Raw genomic sequence first — 13,260 nt, forward strand, 5'->3', positions numbered from 1 at the left:
AGCGTTACATTATCATTACTGTTGTTCTTCTGGGCTAGGACTGCCTTTGCTCTCTCTCTACACATTTGCCTGTGACACAATCAATCCTACGTCCTTGACTTCCACGCCTTTCATCAACTTCTTCCTCTTCACTCTCCTCTTGTACAGTTGGAGTCAGAGTGTTCTGTTTAATGTTTGAGACAGTGTCACCTTGAACTTTGAGTTTGTCAGAAGCTGCTAGCTGTGCTTGCTTGGGATAAATTTTCAATCTTGACTTTGCCCAAAACTATGTAGGTGTCTGAAGCTGAGCTCTTGTGGACATCTGGTTTGTGATGATAAAGAGGATATTTTTAGATTTCTAGATAAGTGATTTTAGTCACCCTTGTGCTCCGTGGAAGACCCAGTTTGGACATAGCCTCTGTGTCTTCTTTTTCACTTCACTCTGTTTTGCCTTACTCAGGGTGTTTTCATTGATTTCAGCTGCTGCTGCCAGTGAGGCTCGTGTGGCTGCCTGAGTGAAATCTTGTTCCTGAAGCTCTGATACTGTTCCATCACTGTCAGATTCTGCTCCAGACCCTGATTAGCCTGGGGCTGTGGAAACACCTGTTCTGTGCTTTTTGTGCTGAACAAGGAACCAAAAATGGCAGCAGGAAGAGAGCATGAACCAGCCTGTTGCAGAAATATCCCTGTATCTCTTATTGTGCTGGGGTGGAATGTGAAATCAAAGGATTTTGGAATTAGAAGACCTCATGGATTCAAATTCTGGTGTAACATGGGAAAAATTCATTTAATCTTTCTGAACCTCAGTTATCTCATATATCAAATAAAGAAAATGTCAAAGGGATGGTTTAAAACAATATGATGTTTGGCTAGCCATTGATTTAATATATAAACACCTCATAAAATGTATAAAAATAAAAATACCATTAAGCAATTATGTTGTTATTGTACAAATAACTCATTGAGAATTGTAAATTAATGTTTTATAGTCCTATCCTAATATGTCGGGTTTTTGTTACCCATATTTCAAAACTAACTTATCATCAATGAATTTCTGTTTCAAATAAAGTTTGCCATAATTATTTAGTAAAACAAAAGGGTGCACTTTATTGACTAGTCAATAATTATAATAAAATTTGTGCACCAGTGGGGTCCCTCGGCCTGGCCTGTGGGATCAGGACAAACCCAGCTCTTCAATATACCCCAAGGGGTCCCAGATTGCAAGAGGATGCAGGCCAGGCTGAGGGACCACGTCGATGCATGATTAGGACCAGGGAGGGACCTCAGGAGGGCTCCAGGGCATGTCCAGCCCATATAGCTCATTCCCATCGGCCAGACCCCAACAGCAAGATAACCAACTGGTCAGAGCATATGCCTTCTGGTGGTCAGTGTGTATCATTGCGGCCAATTGTCAGGTAATTGGGTCACTTAGTTGTTCATTCACTTAGGCTTTATATATATAAACTTTTTAATGTCAAACATAAAATTTTTAAAAAAGGTATAACATAATTTTAAAAATATGGCATCACCCCTTAGCTTCTTGTTTGGAAAAGTTCTGCTGGCACATTTATCACACTTAGGCAGTGCTCTTCCTATCCTGTGGTGCCTCGAGCCAGATATTTGTCTCAACAACCCACAAGTCTGGAGTGAAGTTAACCAATTTTGTCTGAATTTAAAAAAAAGAATTAGATTCACTTCTGAAATTTCTCCTCTAGAATTAGATGATGGAAATAAAGATTGTCTGACACATGTCATATTTTAACTTTGGGATAGCTATAGGATGTATACTACAATTTCAAATACATGATTCTCAACCATTATATTCTACTTCCTAAACTTTAACAGCAATACAAGTCAACAATCAAACAGCTGAATTTTGACATCTTTGAAATATATCACCAATATCACATACAGAAGTGAGTTTTTTCTCAGTGGAAAAAATAAATAACTGCAGTAATGGGATCCCAGGAGCCTATGTTTGTAAGAAGAGAGAAGAGGCAAAGGGAGCTACACGGATGCCAAGAGAATCAGCCCTCATTTTCACTCTTGTTCATGGAATTGCAATGGAATAAAGGAAAATTTTGTAAAGACCCCCTACTCTGGGAAATATAAAAGCTGAGATATTTCTAGCTTCAGTTCACTTCTAATGCGGTGAGACTGGAGCTCAAACTGTCTTGATATCTTTCCTTTCCTCCCTCTGCTCAACCACCAAAGACAATGTTTTAGTATATTTTAAACTGCTGGCAATGTTTTAGAATATTTTAATTATTTCATTAAGAACAATTTTAAATAAAATTTGCCAATCTAAAAAATAATAAAGGGTAATATTTCCAAGAAACAATAACCAATAAACTTTTTTTAAAAAAATTTTTGTTAGTGGGTTTCTCTGAAACAATAACAATAAAAGAAGGAAATTCAATAATTACTGTATGTCTGTTTTTATTTTTTGCACAAACCTATGGGATAGTCATTATCAGTTTAGACTAAATGAAAAAAAATAGACTAAATACATTATATAACTTGCCATATATCACACAGCTAGTATATAAAATAATTTTGTATTCTTCTAAAACTGTGTATTAAGAGTTAGGTCACTTTTCCCTTCTCCCCAGATACAACATTACTTTTATGATGTTATAAAATTTGTTAATCATTCTGGCCTTCCTAAAATGAGACTGAATAGAAGCTCTCATTTGCTTTGTTACTCTGTGATATCATGAGTCAGACTGGGGCATACATTGATAGAATAATTGGCCAAGAATATAGGGTCGTGGCATCATCTCAGAAGCTTGCCATAAATGACCTGAATAAAGAAAGCCTAAATATAATAACAACTCTATTATAATTCACTCAGTAATGTTCCTTTTGCCTGAGAGAGTTAACATACCATCCTGAATGCCATGTTTAATATCAGACAATAAGTGAGTCATTTGGGAGATGGAGCTCAATGACATCCCTACATTCAAATCAATTGTAGAGTAATTAACTAAAACCTAAAACCAGGAAGTTCAAAAATTGAAATGCTCCTCAGGGCACTTTTATATTACCAATCATTGTTGGACAGGATGTACTTGTGATTGAGGATAGCAGCCTTGACAATTTAATGAAGAAAAGATAAAACACAGTCGTCCTATAGACAGCAAAGCTGATCTATTTATCAACAAATGCATTAGAAATTGTCCATCATTAAATTGTACATCAATAATGGTATGAAATAAAAAGAAACAAGTGCCAAATAGGTTCTCTGTTATAACAAAAATGTTGGAAATGTAAGTCCTCAGACTCAAGTAAAAAAATATAAATCTTACTAATCTATGACCTAATTGTATGCTGATATTAACAAGAATGTTTTAATAGTTCTTAATTAAGCAAAAATTCTATTAATAAAGGATTTATCTAACAATTAGGACATAAGTTTCAACAGATTGGGCAAATTATAAAAACCAATTTTAAACTTATAAGGCCATACATTAAAATAATACTACTGCCGAAGCCAGTTTGGCTCAGTGGTAGAGCGTCGGTCTGCAGACTGAAGGGTCCCGGGTTCGATTCCGGTCAAGGGCATGTAAAATAATACTACTGTTGCTGGTCTAGTGTGGGTCAGTGGAGTGTCAACTTATGAACCAAGACTTCATGGTTCAATTCCTGCTCAGGTCACATACCCAGGCTATATGTTTATCCTGATATAATTTTTCATCTTTTAAAAGTTTAAAATTATATTCAAATGTGTTTATTTTATTTAAATATTTTTAGAAATAAACTCTAATTTTACTTATTTTTTATTTTTTAAATCTTTATTGTTGAAAGTATTATATAGGTCCTCCTTTTTCCCCCATTAACCCACCAGCCCACCCCATCTCTCCCTTACCCCTCACCCCCCAGGCCCTAATACTCCATTGTCTGTGTCCACAGATTATGCATATATAAATACAAATTCATTGGTTGATCTCTTCCCACCACCCTCCCCTGTCTTCCTTCTGAGGCTCAACAGTCTGTTCATGCTTCTATATCTCTGGGTCTATTTACTATAAATAGTTTATTTGGTTCATTAGAGTCCATATATGAGTGAGATCATGTGATACTTATCTTTCTCTGACTGGCTTATTTTGCTTAGCATAATACTCCCCAGGTTCATTTATGCTGTCGCAAATGGTAAGATTGTTTTTCTTTCTTTTTTACAGCTGCATAGTATTCCATAGTAAATATGTACCACAGTTTTTTTTATCCACTCATTTACTGATGGGCACTTAGGCTGTTTCTAAATCTTAGCTATTGTAAATTGTGATATTATGAACATAAAAGTGCATACCGTACATTCTTTCTGATGATTGCTTCTGATGTCTTAGGGGTATATTCCTAGAAGTGGGATCACTGTGTTAAATCGGAGTTCCATTTTTAATATTTTGAGGAAACTCCATACTGTTTTCCACAGTGGCTGCACCAGTTTGCATTCCCACCAACAGTGTACTAGGGTTCCCTTTTCTCCGCATCCTCCCTAACACTTGTCCTTTGTTGATTTGTTAATGATAGTCATTCTGACAGGTGGGAGGTGACATCTCATTGTTATTTCGATTTACATCTCTCAGATGATTAGTGACATTGAGCATTTTTTCAAATGTCTGTTGGCCACCTATATGTCCACTTTGGAGAAATGTCTGTTTAGGTCCTTTGTCCATTTTTTTTAAAATTGGATTGTTTGTCTTTCTTTTATTAAGCTGTATGAACTCCCTATATATTTTTAAAATTAATCCCTTATTGTATGTATCATTGGCAAATATAGGCTTCCATATAGTGAACTCTTTTGCTGTTTTGTTGATGGTTTTGTTTGCAGTGCAGAAGCTTTGTATTTTAATGTAGTCCCATTTGTTTATTTTCATCTTAGTTTCCATTGTTCTAGAAGATGTATTAATAAGCATTGTTTCAAGAGATGTCTGCGATTTTGGTGACTATGTTCTCTTCTAGGATTTTTATGGTTTCATGTCTTACACTTAAATCTTTTATCTATTTTGAGTTTATTTTTGTGGATGGTGTAAATTGGTGGTCTAGTTTTATATTTTTGCATATACTTGTACAATTTTCCCAACACCATTTATTGAAGAGACTATTAAAATACCAACCGCATATTTCACAGATCTAGAACAAAAACTCCAAAACTTTACATAGGACCAAACAAGACCTCGAATAGTCACAGCTATCATGACTCAGAACAAAGTTGGAGGTATCACAATGCCAGATACCAAATTATACTGAAAAGCCACTGTGCTCAAAACAGCCTGGTACTGGCACAAGAACAGGCATATAGATCAATAGAACATACAGAGAACCCAGAAATCAGCCCAACCCACTATGTTCAATTAATATGTATCCAATGTATTTTTAAAAAAAGATTTCAGAAGGCTGCCATGCAGATGTTCCACCTTGTTCCTGCACTGCTTGGCTGCATGAGAGACTGCATGTTTCTGGGATTTATTCAGGAAACTGATTTGGCTCACATGCTATGCTCACCTACAAATTTGGTGTGACAATTGGCATCCATAAGTATAATTTAAAATACAAATTATCATCTTCTTCAGACCCAGGTAGAAGCTCTCCACATGAATATTAAAATATATATATACCATCAAATCAGAGGGCAATTCAAAATAAAACTCACAAAATGCATAAAATTCAGTTGCTTGAATTTGGTACAGCATTTCCTAGAGACTACTGATAAGTTCAACACGTGTTCTACATATACTGGCAGGAATCTTACAAAATTAATTCAGGGTTAAAATAATATTTTAATTTGCACATAGATATAAATATCTTAGAGTCCTATATTCAAAAATTAAGAAAATTCTGTATCATGTTATCTATGTCCTTGTCATTATTAATTGTTTTAGACCAATAGAAATACAGTGTTTGTAATAAATGTATAAAGTTCAAATCCATATATTTTAAATTTTCTAGTAGCCACTCTTAAAAATTTAGAAGGGTGAAATATAATTTAATAATGTCTTTAACTGAATGTATCAAAATATTATCATTTATCATGTAATCAATATAAAACATTGATGAGTTACTTTTTATTCATGTTTATATAAAACTAGAGGCCCATTGCAGGAAGATTCCTACAATAGGGCTTCCTGCTGTGGTCACTGCCCCGCCTGCTTCCCTTCCTTCTCTGCCGCCCCACTTGCTTTCTTCTCCACAGCTTTGCTCCAGTCTGCAGTGCTTGGCTTCTTTCTAAGCTGCCTTCAGTCTTCTCTCTAGCCTGGATATGCACATTAACCGCCATCTTGTTGGAATAATTTGCATACTTGCCCTGATTGGCTGGTGGGCACAGTTTATGGGTGTAGCAAAGGTGTGGTCAATTTGCATGTTTCTCTTTTATTAGGTAGGATATCCTAAAGTCTGGTATATATTTTTCATTTATCTCAACTTGAACTAGCCACATTTTAAATGTTCATTAGGCACATGTGTCTAGTGGGTACTGAGTTTGATAATAGTGCATGTGCAGACCTTTAACAGAATATTATGTCACACATCAGTCACGCACACAAATTCAGGGCTATTTAAGTAAAACTTCAATATTCAAAATGAGTGAGGAATGAAAAATTCCAGGTGAATTCTTTTGATTGACTAATTTTGGGTTGCTTTGTTTCCATATATATATATATATATATATATGTGTGTGTGTGTGTGTGTGTGTGTGTGTGTGTGTGTGTGTGTGTAATTTAACAAAAATATTTTATAGTTTTAAAGTGAGATTAAGTTTTCTTTTCTTGCAAGAGAAAGGACAGATGCACACTGACTAATTTATCATGCAATCCTAACCCATGTAAATTTTGTTTCTCAAATATTCTGTAACACAACACATCACTTCAAATACCTCAGAGATTTATCATAGTGGGGAATTGAGTGTTTTGTTGTTTTTTATCAATATATTGAGGCTTACTGCATTTATTGATTCTCTCAACCCTATTCTACAAAATTTTGAATGCAGAAACTAAAACTACAAATAAATCAAACTAAGAGACAATATAGATCAAACCAAGACAGGGGATTGTGTGTTTGTCATAGTATTCAGCAATTACTCTCATAGATATAAAATTTTATTCTCCTTTTGGCAGCTTGTGTAAAGTAAAGATTTTGATCACTTACATAGTAGTATTTGGTAAGGAAAAAAATGCCTGGTCTTTCAGATGATACACAACTTTCCTCCAAACTCAAATCTTAAATTAGTCTTAAAGTGTAATTTCTCTGACAGTTTCTTCCATCTTTTTTGCCTAAGCACCCTTCACTACACTATTGTCTGTGTGCATAAAAGTTCTTCAGTTAATAATCTCTTCCCACCCACCCTCCATCCACCCACCTCCCCATCTTCTTAAAGTAACAGGAACACTTTTAAACCATAGACTGTATGGCAAAATAAACTTCAGAAGCAATAATAATAGTTTATATTATATATTATGACTGCAAATATGTTAAAAAGCAGTGGTATACATTGCATACAAAAGTACTAAAAAGAACCAAGTGTTTTCAAGAGTCTTTGTGCCTGTGTGTATGTTAAAATGTATGTTGGTGGCTGCTTCTTTGTTTATTTTGGAGTTTTATTTTTATTATGCCATAAACATGGCATTATTTTTCAAATCATAAAATAAAGTTTATAAAATGAAATAAAACAGGCATAAAGACATAGCATTAGACAAACAGAGAAAACTACTTTGAAACCTCAAAATGTACAAGGGCTTCAAAAGGATTATGTCAATTTATCAGTATTTGACTGCATTGCTGAAATACATTAGTAGAATGAATCAGACACTTAAAAAGATGAATACCTTTAATACAATCTGACGTTAAAACATAGCAGCACAGATAAACAGATTCCAGAGATTATTTTGCTCCTCTTTGCAGAGCTCTTAATATTAAGACTGACATTGTTTTGGGTCAGAATACTTAATTCCTATTTCAAAGAACCTTCCAGGTAGAACTTGTCTTGCTTATCCTCATTCAGTTGCCCTAGGAAAATGTTATCTTTCAACGAGCATATGTTCTTCTATGTTTCCCAGTGATTATGATTACATTGTAAACTTGAACATAAGAGTATAGCTCATGCTCAAAACTAATCACACAGCAGGTGCAGCTATTGAGGAACATTCTTAATGCTTTTACATGCATTCATTTATTTAGACAGGCAGGAATAGTGTTTATATTTTGTCTTTTTTAAAAATTTAATATTAAAATATTTTCAGCATACAGAAACAAAAATTATGATAGATATTTATATTCCCAACATCCAGATTTAACAACTCAACATTTTGCCATAGTTGCTTCACTCTTTGTTTTAAAGAAATAAAACATTCATAAACAGTGAAAGCTTCCCATGGGATTCTATTTCCCCTTTTCCTTTTTATCAAAAGGTAACTATTCTCAAATGGTTGCCGACTCCTCTATGTAGAGTGTCATTTTGTAGTATTTTAAGTTCATAAATAATAAATAACATTGTTTGGCATTTTTACTTGTGTTAATGGCATGGACATTATAATTTTGTAACTTATTTAATTGCATATTTGTTTTGTTTTTTACTATTATCACAGTTTACCCACATCTAGCTAATTTATTTTAATCAAAATTTAATAACTTATCTCTCCATTCCCATATTAGCAAGCATTTAGAATTTTTTTCAAGATAAATAATATTGTAGGATCATTACACCATGAGCACCCATATACTAATATACATATAAAAGAGTTCCACTAAGGTCAACACTTTACAAAAAGAGATTCTAATCGCACATGACTGTTACTATTTTTTTAGATATCACCAAATAAAAATCCATAAAAAATGTGTCAATATACACTACCTCCAACTATCTATGTATTTTTTATAACCTCAAGTGAACCTATTGGAAATTTGATGGAACTTTCCAAAAACTGATGAAATAATTTGGAAAGAGTTAGCATAGTTATATGATTTATCTATGTTCACCTTTATATTTACCGTATTTGTATTTACATTTATAAACATGGTACATGTTGGGAGAGACATTTATCCTTGGGTTTATTTTATTCATACTACAGGTCTTGCTGGGTGTGACTGCTCTCTAGTGGACTGGGACAGGACTAGTTGACTAGCTGGGAACTTATTTCATTGCACATTGGGTTTTTGAATGTTATCACAGTTAGCTCACATCTTCCTGCTTCCCCCATGCCCCCCACTGGGATCAAGCCCCAACCTGAAAAACAAAAACCTGCCCCTGAAAAACAAAAGCAAACAAAGACCAGCTGGCTTACTGCTTGCTGTGAAAGCAGTGGACTCCCCAAAAATCACTGTTTCTCTCCCATAATCCAGCTCACTGTTTGCATGTATCTTTCATATAGTCATTTAAGATTATCAGTTGGCATAATACAGAATTCTGTGTGTTTCCTCATAAAATAAATACAGCTAACAGACTGATTATCCTAGCTGCAAGCATATTTTAAGATGTTCACAGCAATTACTCTCACTATTTCAGATTATAATCATAATAATCACTTTCATTTGTATAATGTTTTATATTTTCCAAAACCATTTTCATATACATTATTTAATCCGATCTCATAACAGAATCTGCATAATCAACATAGAGAGTATACATTTGGCAAGATAAATTGATTATATATACGTTTACACATAGGATTACAATAACTTATCATTATGCAAAAATAAAAAAAGCAAAAGACACATTTGCTTGTTATTTTACCTATATCAAGCATTCATCCAAATCATTTATGTTGACTTTGATCAAGATCCATCTGTTTTTAAAGTGCTTTGATCTGTTACAAAGCAAGCTGCCTGTGGGTTATTAAGAGACTGACAGAAGAGGGTAAATTATCCTTTCTTTTCAGATTTTGAATTAGATAGTTTTGCTTAGCCAAACTGTCTCGGGGCTGGGAACATTACCATTCCCAATTTAATTTATAAATGTGGTTGTACTTTTTTTTTTTCCCTTCTTCCTAACCCATTTGTAATATTGCTTACTGCACTCCAGGTCTGAAATGCTTCCACGCTCAATCATGTTAAAGTGTAAAATTGTCTCTCAATTTGAAGATCACTGAATGTACTGTGCCTTTGAGAATAATTAATATCTGGAGATCCAATTTAGTTCTTTTTGTTCTAATGTTCAACAGAGACTCTCATTCATCAATGTGTGTTTCCCATGTGTCACATTGTCATCTGGAAAGTAGGTCACAGGAAGAACAGTATTGACTTTTAAGGTCTCATATTCAAAGATGCTGTTCCAGTGAAAATGCATGTTCCCAAAGCAATGACATCGAAAGGTCATTGTGGGGACAACAATAACCACCAAAAAATGATGACAGAAGTTCAGGTAATGTCTCAAATGGTAGAACACTGTTTTCAACCAAATAATGTACTATTAATAGCCTAGGAATATATTTATGTATGCATAGTAACCTTCAAATAGCCCAATCAGCACAAAAAATAGTACTACAATTAATCTATAACTAAAGGCCTGGTGCATGAAATTCGTGCACTGAAGGGCCTTTATGTTCCCTCAGCCCATTCTGTTCCCTCTCACAGTCTGGGACCCCCTCAGGGGATGTCCACCTGCCAGTTTAGGCCTCATTCCCCCAGGGATTGGGCCTATCCCAGCAATCTGACATCCCTCTCACGGTCCAGAACCTTTAGCTCCTTACTACCTGCCTGCAACAGAAGCAGGAGAGGCTCCTGCCACTGCTGCTGCACTCGCCAGCTGTGAGCCCAGCTTCTGGCTGAGCAGTGCTCCCCTTGTGGGAGTGCGCTGACCACTAGAGGTCAGCTCCTGCTTTAAGTGTCTTCCCCCTGATGGTCAGTGCACATCATAGTAACTTGTTGTTCCACTGTTCAGTCAACTTGCATATTAGGGTTTTATTATATGGGATAATAAAAGGGTAATATGCTAATTAGACCAGAAGTCATTGTGGACGTCACTGCGGACATCCTTCTCTATAAAGCCAAGACTAGAGGGAAGCCCGGGTCCCAGTGCCTGCTGGTAGCCGGAGCAAAGCCTGGGTCCCTGCTGCCAGAGGGAAGCTGGTGCTGGCCGCTGGGGGAAGGAAAGCCTACTCTTGCATGAATTTCGTGCATTGAGCTTCTAGTATGACTATAATGTCTATTAAGATTTTAATTTGTGACCATGTTTTCAGTAATATAGGTAAAGCCATGGCATTATATAGTCAGATCAATTAATGAAGATATGTCTGTAGAGGAAGATGTTGCAGCCAAAGATAATTTTGACATCAGCAATTTTATATTACAGGTGAAACAAATATTAAAAGATATGAATGAACAATAAAAAGAGGGAAGAGACAGAGTTGAAAGCCTAATTCATATATACTTTTTCAAATGGCAATTAAAGCAATATATAATGTATGTCACCTAAAATATATTTGCTTTGGCATAACCTAATTTTTTATTTTATAATATCACTAGTTAACTTCTACTTTTAATAAGTATTTTCAATGCATTTTTTTTTTTGTTCATCATAAGTGTTCCCATCCTTCCCAGTCTTCAAAAGCTTTCATTCCTGATGAAAAACAACCATTACTTGAAAAGTAATGCTGCAATACTATCACTAGGCAGGCAAGAGTTTTTAATTTTATGCAGGTAAAAGAAGTAAATTACATTTTTAAAATTAATTTCAGTATTCTAGACTGTTGTCATTTAACTCATTTATGTGAAAAACTATTGAGTGCTTTCTATACTCCTGAGTATCATTCACTTTAGGTATATAGAAAAAAGGAACAAATTCTGAGTTTAAGGAGATTGAAATCAAGGGGGGAAAACAAATATAGAAATAGAATAATTCAAGTTGATAGATATTAAACCTGAAAAATTACAGGTTATTTTTCAGGACCCAGAGAGTTTTTCCCACAATGTATTTCAAGTGTGGTCATTAATATGACATTTTTTTTCAATATGGATCTATTGTCTTATATATATTATTGATTTTTTCACAGACAGAAAGGGAGAGAGATAGAGAGTTAGCAACATCAATGAGAGAGAGTCATCGATCAGCTGCCTCCTGCAGGCCTCCTACTGGGGACATGCCCGCAACCCAGGTACATGTCCTTGACCGGAATTGAACCCGGGACCTTTCAGTCTGCAGGCTGACTCTCTATCCACTGAGTCAAAGCGGTTTTGGCATGGATCTACTGTCTTAAAAATCAAGGTAGCTATTAAAAAGACTCAGAACTTTTTATCTTAAAAAGTTCTAATTTCCAACAAGAGAGAGAAATTCCTCTGAAGTCCAGCATCATATTTAAAGGTTTGTTGTACTAAGTATATTAGTCTAAATTTTCGATAGAAACAGAACCAATAGGGGAAGGAGAGAGGGAAGAAATCAACCAAATAACTTAAATGCTTAACCCATGGACATAGACAATAGTGGGGTGAAGAATTGGGGAGGGGACAACAGTGGGGAGGAGGGGGGGCTAATGGGGAAACAGGGGAACATCTATAGTACTTTAAACAATAAAGATACACTTTTAAAAAAGAAAGAGAACCAATAGGATGTGTATGATAGATAGAGAATAGATAATTTTAAGGAATTGGCTCATTTGAGTGTAGGGTCTTGACAGGAAAAAGTTAAGATTGCAGTTCTAGTCCTGTTGCAAAAGACCAGAGTAAAACAAAGCAACACTTTAGAGACAAGAAGTTACACAGTTTATTACATCAGTGAACTCAGCGGAATAAATTCCCAAGTCTGAGCAAAGTAACATGCAGGGAGCTTCTCTTCTCTTTCTGGTGTCTTTGTCCCTCAAATATGGATTATGCTTCTGGTCCTTTCTCGGGCTTTGCAAAAAAGACCCCAGGTGTTGGGGGTTTGGGACCAGATCTAATGGTCTGGCCTGGCACCAGCACTAATAACGACCCCCTTCCCCTGAGGCTGTGCACTACTCAAAGTTTATGACCTCTATACTTAGGTAACAAATCTTGCAAGACCAATTTCTGTGAAAGAGGCAGTGACTTAATTATAAGTTATCAAGAATGTACACTGAGCTTGCTGGCACAGATTCAGATTGCTAGACTCTCCACCCCCAAATATCAGGGATACATTGGAATTAGCCTTTTAGCTTTCTTAGTCCAAAGGCAAATCAGAAGCAGATGTCTCTTCTTAGGGATACTGTGGAGAGTGGCTATAGAATTTGGACAGGATCAAGCCTTGAACCAATGAGAGGGCAGAGTCCTCTTGTAGCAAAGCCACATATAATTGTGGCACAGCACTGCCGGCACAATTATAGCCAAAGGCTATGGTTG

The 13,260-nt window shown here is 35.5% G+C and overlaps 1 pseudogene across 1 annotated transcript; it reads right to left on the reverse strand.

Moving 5' to 3' along the window:
• Positions 1-57: 57 nt before the first annotated feature.
• Positions 58-2,933, reverse strand: LOC311626921 (nascent polypeptide-associated complex subunit alpha-like; annotated as a pseudogene). The gene is made up of 2 exons: positions 2,867-2,933; positions 58-555 (listed from the first exon to the last, which is right to left on the reverse strand). The product of its transcript is annotated as a nascent polypeptide-associated complex subunit alpha-like (transcript).
• Between the last annotated feature and the right edge of the window lie 10,327 nt (positions 2,934-13,260).

Source organism: Pipistrellus hanaki (assembly GCF_964339955.1).
Source record: "Pipistrellus hanaki genome assembly, chromosome: 8".
NCBI classification, from domain to species: Eukaryota; Metazoa; Chordata; class Mammalia; order Chiroptera; family Vespertilionidae; genus Pipistrellus; species Pipistrellus hanaki.